Source organism: Cebus imitator, unplaced genomic scaffold, assembly GCF_001604975.1.
Source record: "Cebus imitator isolate Cc_AM_T3 unplaced genomic scaffold, Cebus_imitator-1.0 Scaffold928, whole genome shotgun sequence".
Classification (NCBI taxonomy): Eukaryota; Metazoa; Chordata; class Mammalia; order Primates; family Cebidae; genus Cebus; species Cebus imitator.
Window position 1 is genome coordinate 97,400 of NW_016108243.1, and position 7,224 is coordinate 104,623.

Here is a 7,224-nt window from a genome sequence, read left to right on the forward strand (position 1 = left end):
GCAAGTATTAGATCACAGGATCACAAGGTCCCAAAACACGCCATCTGCAAGCAGAGGAGCAAGGAAAGCCATCCTGAGTCCCAAAACTGAAGAACTTGGAGTCCAATGTTCAAGGGTAGGAAGGTTCCAGTATGGAAGAAAGATGTAGGTAGGGAAGCTAGGCCGGTCTAGCCTGTTCATAGTTTTCTGCCTGCTTTATATTCTAATGGTACTGACAACTGATTAGGTGGAACCCACCCTGAAAATCGGTGGGTCTGCCTTTCCCAGCCCACTTACTGAAATGTTAATCTCCTTGGGCAGCATCCTCAGAGACACACCCAGGATCAATAATTTGCATCCTTCAATCCAATCAAGTTGACACTCACTATTAACGTCATATTTGATTATGTCAATTTTCCTTTTTCAGTATCATTTGGGGGGAGTGGATAGAGAGGAACCTAGTTTCTATTTTTTATTGGTTAAAATTAATGGAATATTGATTTCTGTGCAAGAAAGAAGGCTACAGTATTTGCTGTAAGAGTATTCCCTGACATCAATACCATCTTTATCTTTACTTCTTTCATCGTTACAGGAAAGGGAAAGAATCATGGTGTTCGGTCATCAGACAAGAAGCAAAAGTCCATCAATGTGAATGCCCAAAGATAACTCGGTTTCTCAGAGGAGCCATTTAGCAGTCTGTCAATTGTAAATTTGCCTTTGCCTTTTCCAAATATTTCCTCATCTAACACCATTCAGGGGTTCAGAAAATGGCCATTTTTGTGTTTTTTTGGTCCAAAACTTACTTAGGTTGGCTCTTTTATTAACTCCTAATCCTCTCTACTATCATGACTCTGGAACCAGTCCTTTTTCTGTGAAAGCAGCATCAATGACATTGATTCTTCTGCTAATGGGTTCTCTGTGTTTAGCTATTGCATGATCTTGAAGGAACAAAAAGCCTATAGCACATGTCTTAGTGGGCACTTGCCTAAGGCATGAAAGCAGTTCCCTCCTCTGTTTTTCTATCTCAGACCCCCTGGATAACAACATTAATGAAATTTCTAAAGTTAAAATTGAAATAAAAGCATTATACAACTAGCAATGGCTAAATTATGTAACTCTAAGCAATTAACAAGAGAAACTTTGTCCCTCAAAAAGTGAAAATTACCTTCTTCACTTTGATTTATTTCATATTTTTTTCTGAACTGAAATGTAACAAATTTGTAAAGGCCAAACACAGGAAAATTGTCTATTTTTTTAATTTTTAATTTTTGCGAGTGTATAGTAGGTGTATATATTTATGGGTATATGAGATATTTTAACACAGGCATATAATGCACAATAATCACATCAGAGCAAACGAGGACTCTATCTCCTTATGTACTTTTTAAATCCAAGTTGTTGAATCTGCCTTAAACCTTTTTTCATTTTTGTAGCATCCATCTTCTTTTTTTTTTAAGTTAGAGTCTCACTCTGTCACCAGAGCAGGAGTTCAGTGGTGCAGTCACCTCACTGCAACCTCTGCCTCCCAGGTTCAGGTGATTCTAGTTGTCTCAGCCTTCTGAATAGCTGGGATTATAGGCACCCACCTCCACTCCTGGCTAATTTTTGTATCTTTAGTAGAGAAGAGGTGTCATGTTGGCCAGGCTGATCTTGAACTCCTGACCTCAAGTGATCTGCCTGCCTCAACCTCCCAAAGTGCTGGGATTACAGACATGAGCCACTGTGCCCAGCCAGTGTCCATTTTTTAATGACTATTTTAGTTTTAAAAAGAATGAATTTCTCCGGATGCAATTCCTTTGAAAGAATTGTGACAAAATTAAACTGAATTATGCAATTTAAAAAATTACAGTGATAAATATACAGGTCTCTGGGCTGGATTTGAAGGGTCATACTTGTTTTTCTTTTGTTTTGTTTTGATGGTTCACACTGGTAATCTCAGTCTCATGGGAGGTCAAGATAAGAGGATCACTTGTGCCCAGGAGCTCAAGGCTACAGTGTGGTAGCAATACACCACTGCAGTCCAGCCTGGGCAACAAAGCCAGACACGGTCTCAAAACCAAACAGAAAAGCTTCAATTAACTTATGTGTGTCCTTAGCCAAATTACATGCCCTTTGAGGGAGGAGTGTATTGAGCATCCTTTTACCTCCCCATGACTTCTAACACCTAAACGTATAATGATAGATCAGTTCTCCAAAGGAAAAAATGTACAGCAAAGCCAAGGAATACATGAAAACTGACAGAGAGGAGCAAGGACAACAAAGTCGAGTAATATAAATCCAGAAAGAGAACTTAAGTACTGGGGCATCCAAAATAGACATATGGTCCAATGGAACAGAGTAGAGAGCCCGGAAGTAAATCCATGCACTTATGGTCAACTGGTTTTTGACAGAGGTGCCAAGAACACACAGTGAGGGAAGGGCATCATTCAATAAATGGTATTCGGAGAATGGTATATCCACATGGGGAGGAATTAGAATCCATCCTCATCTCTCACCATACACAAAAGTCAACTTAAGGGGGTGGATCCAAGATGGCCGTTTAGGAACAGCTCAGGATTGCAGCGCCCAGTGAAAGCACAGAGGGTGAGTGGACGCTGCATTTTTATTGCCCACAGACTAGGAAATTCCCNGCAAGTATTAGATCACAGGATCACAAGGTCCCAAAACACGCCATCTGCAAGCAGAGGAGCAAGGAAAGCCATCCTGAGTCCCAAAACTGAAGAACTTGGAGTCCAATGTTCAAGGGTAGGAAGGTTCCAGTATGGAAGAAAGATGTAGGTAGGGAAGCTAGGCCGGTCTAGCCTGTTCATAGTTTTCTGCCTGCTTTATATTCTAATGGTACTGACAACTGATTAGGTGGAACCCACCCTGAAAATCGGTGGGTCTGCCTTTCCCAGCCCACTTACTGAAATGTTAATCTCCTTGGGCAGCATCCTCAGAGACACACCCAGGATCAATAATTTGCATCCTTCAATCCAATCAAGTTGACACTCACTATTAACGTCATATTTGATTATGTCAATTTTCCTTTTTCAGTATCATTTGGGGGGAGTGGATAGAGAGGAACCTAGTTTCTATTTTTTATTGGTTAAAATTAATGGAATATTGATTTCTGTGCAAGAAAGAAGGCTACAGTATTTGCTGTAAGAGTATTCCCTGACATCAATACCATCTTTATCTTTACTTCTTTCATCGTTACAGGAAAGGGAAAGAATCATGGTGTTTGGTCATCAGACAAGAAGCAAAAGTCCATCAATGTGAATGCCCAAGGATAACTCTGCTTCTCAGAAGAGCCATTTAGCAGTCTGTCATCTGTAAATTTGCCGTTGCCTCTTCCAAATATTTCCTCATCTAACATCACTTAGCGGTTCAGAAAGTGGCTATTTTTGTATTTTTTTGGTCCAAAACTTACTTAGGTTGGCTCTTTTTACTAACTCCCAATCTTCTCCAGTATCATGACTCTGGAGCCAGTCTTTTTTTCTGTGACAGCAGCAACAATGACATTGATTCTTCTGCAAATGGGTCCTCTGTGTTTAGGTATTACAAGATCTTGAAGGAACCAAAAGCCTATTTCACATGTCTTAGTGGGCACTGAGCTAAGACATGAAAGCAGTTCCCTCCTCTGTTTTTCAACCTCAGATCCACTGGATAACAAAATTAATGAAATTTCTAAAATTAAAATGGGAATGAAAACATTATAGAAGTAGCAAAGGTTAAATTCTGTAACTAGAAGCAGTTAACAATTAAGAGAAACTTTGTCCCTCAAAACATAAAAATTGCCTTCTTCATTTTGATTTATTTCAGATTTTTTTCTGAACTGGGATGTAACAAATTCATAAAGGCCAAAGGCCAAACACAGGCAAATTGTCTATCTTTTAAATTTTTGTGAGTATATAGTAGGTGTATATATTTATGGGTATATGAGATATTTTGACACAGGCATATAATACACAATAATCACATCAGAGCAAATGAAGAATCTATCACCTCATGTACTTTGATTTTTAATTCAAGTTGTTAAATCTGCCTTAAACTTTTTTTCATTTTTGTATCATCCATCCTCTTTATTTATTTATTTATTTTTATTTTTTTTTACATAGAGTCTCACTCTGTCATTGGGGCAGGAGTTCAGTGGTGCAATCAGCCAATCAGCCCACTGCAACCTCTGCCTCCCAAGTTCAAGTGATTCCATTTGCCTCAGCCTTCTGAATAGCTGGGATCACAGGCACCTACATCCACTCCTGGCTAATTTTTGTATTTTTAGAAAAGAAGAGGTGTCACCATGTTGGCCAAGCTGATCTTGAACTCCTGACCTCAAGTGATCTGCCTGCCTCAGCCTCCCAAAGTGCTGGGATTACAGGCATGAGCCACTACGATAGCCAGCATCCATTTTTTAATGACTATTTTAGTCTTAAAAAGAGTGAATTTCTCTGGACACAATTCCTTTGAAAGAATTGTGACAAAATTGAATTACGCAATTAAAAAATTACAATGATAAACTTACATGTTTCTGGGCTGGGTTTGATGGTTCATACTTATTTTTCTTTTGTTTGTTTTCATGGTTCACACTCATAATCCCAAGTCCCATGGGAGGTCAAGATATGGGGATCACTTGTTCCCAGCAGCTCAAGGCTACAGTGAGGTAGGAACAAACCACTGCAGTCCAGCCAGGGCAAAGAAGCCAGACGCTGTCTCAAAACCGAACAAAGAAAATCTTTAATTAATTTATGTGTGTCCTTAAAAAAATTGCATACCCTTTGAGGGAAGAGTGTATTGAGCATCCTTTCACCTCCCCATGACTTCTAACACCTAAACTTACAATGATGGATCAATTCTCCACACACAAAAAAATATAGAGCAAAGCCAAGGAATACATGAAAACTGACAGGAGCAAGGACAACAAAATTGAGGAATATAAATCCAGAAAGAGAACTGAAGTATTGGGGCAATCCCAAAATAGTCACATGGCCCAATGGAACAAAATAGAGAGCCCAGAAGTAAATCCATGCACTTATAGTCAATTGGTTTTAGACAGAAGTGCCAAGAACACAGAGTGAGGGAAGGGCATCCTTCAATAAATGGTATTTGGAGAATGGTATATCCACATGGGGAGGAATGAAATTCCATCCTCATGTCTCACCATATACAAAAGTCAGCTTAAAATGATTTAACATCTTATAATGTAAGACCCAAATATCCATGAAACCCCTAGAAGAAAACATAGGGCAATAATGAGATTGGTCTCTGCAATGATTTTTTGGATACAATACCCAGAACACAGAGAAAGAAGCAAGAGTAAATGAATGAGATTATCTCAAATGCAGAAACTTCTACACAGTAAAAAAAAAAAACAAAAAAACACAAAACAGTGTGCAAAGACAACCTATGGAATGAGAGAATATATTTGCAAACCATACATGTGAGAAGAGGTGAAAGTCCACAGTATATAAGGAATGCAACAGTAAGAAAACAGATAACCTGATTAAAAACTGAGCAAAAACCCTGGCACAGTGGCCCATTCCTGTAATTACAGCACTTTGGGAGGCCAGGAGTTTGAGACCAGTCCTGGAAACATAGTGAGACACTGATTCAACAAAAAATAAAAATAAATTAGCTGAAGTAACAAGGCATCCATGGGAGCTGATACAAAAGGGTGACTAGGCCCTCTGAGGAGAGATGAGACACACAAACTGTGTCACCTCTGGCAGAGCATGTGTGGAAGAAGTGACAGTCATAGGAGGGGGTAAAGAGGAAACAACTTCAGATGTAACAAACTCATATAGGAAAAACTCAGGCAATCGCGCAAGCTGGAATCCCTGAAAGTCTCAGACACAGCTGGAATCCACATTCACTTGCCAGCTTTTTCCTGTACACCTCCATCTGGCATTCATGAGGAAGACTGGGGGAATCCACAGAGGCCTGGGGACATCCTCGGTGGCAAGAAACCCTGATTGCTTCCAAATCTTGTCCCTTTATAAAAAAATAATTTTGATTGTGTACATTTGAGGTTTACAACATGATGCTATGGGATACATAAAGATAGTAACATGGCTACTGTAGTGACGCAAATTAACCTATTATATCATCTCACAGTGACTTTTTTATGACAAGAACAGCTAAAATCTACTTATTTAACCAAAGTGCCTAATATAATACATTAACAACAATACTCATGTCATACCTTAGGTCTCTAGGCTTGTTCATCCTACATAACTGAGACTTTGTATCCTTGGACCATCCTCTTCCCATTTCCTCCCCCATCTTCCCCTGTCCCTGGTCATCACCAATTTATTCTCTATCTCCCTATACTCTACCTTTTTCTTTCTCTCTCTCATTCTCTTTATTCTTTCTCCCTTTCTTTTGTTCTTCCTTCTTTCATTCCTTTTGTTCTTTTTCTTTCATTCCCTCTCTCTCTCTCTCATTCTCTCCCCCCCAACTTTCTTTCTGATTGCACACATAAGTGGGATCATGCACTATTTTTCTTTCTGTATCTAGCATATTTCACTTGGCAGAATGTCCTCCACATCCATCCATATTGTGGAAAATGGCAGGATCTCATCCTGATTTACTCTATTGTGTAAATACACCACTGAAACCTTCTCTTACAGAAGCAATGTCACCAGTCATTGAAGAGGGACAGGAAATTCCCTCAGCATAGGTCCCTAGTGAAAGTCTAAGGAGAAATGGATGCAAAGATGTTTCAGTCTGGAGAAAGGGCAGGAAACCCAGTTTCTCCCACTAACCCACACTGATATAAAACAAAACCCTGATATTTTGGGAGAAGAAAAGGAAAACTCCCACACAAGTTTCCCCAGTGAAACAGGGAAGAATTTGGCCAACACAAACGGAGCCTGATAGGAATGCTGAAAAAGTCCTGCCCCTGAGGGTTAAGCATAAAGGACTTGCCTAACACTGAGGTTGAACAGGAAAACTGAGAACCCCCCTGCCTCCACCAAGAGCAGCAGTAGTCACCCCCTGGGAGAGAGTCTACTGTAGTCTGGCTGTGCATGCCGTGCTGAGTGCCACATCAGCAGTAGGATTGTAAGGGGTGGAAGGTATCCGAGTAACCAGTGGCAAATCCGTACGGACCTGTAGCAACCTCAATTCTTGCCTCCTCAGCAGAAAGAGTTCTACCGAGGGGAATAAGGCAGAAGGAGAGACCAAGGCAAATTTCAGAGCAGGAGTGAAAGCTTAGTTAAAAGCTTTAGTGCAGTAAGAAAGGAAACAAAAGACAGGAAGGAAAGT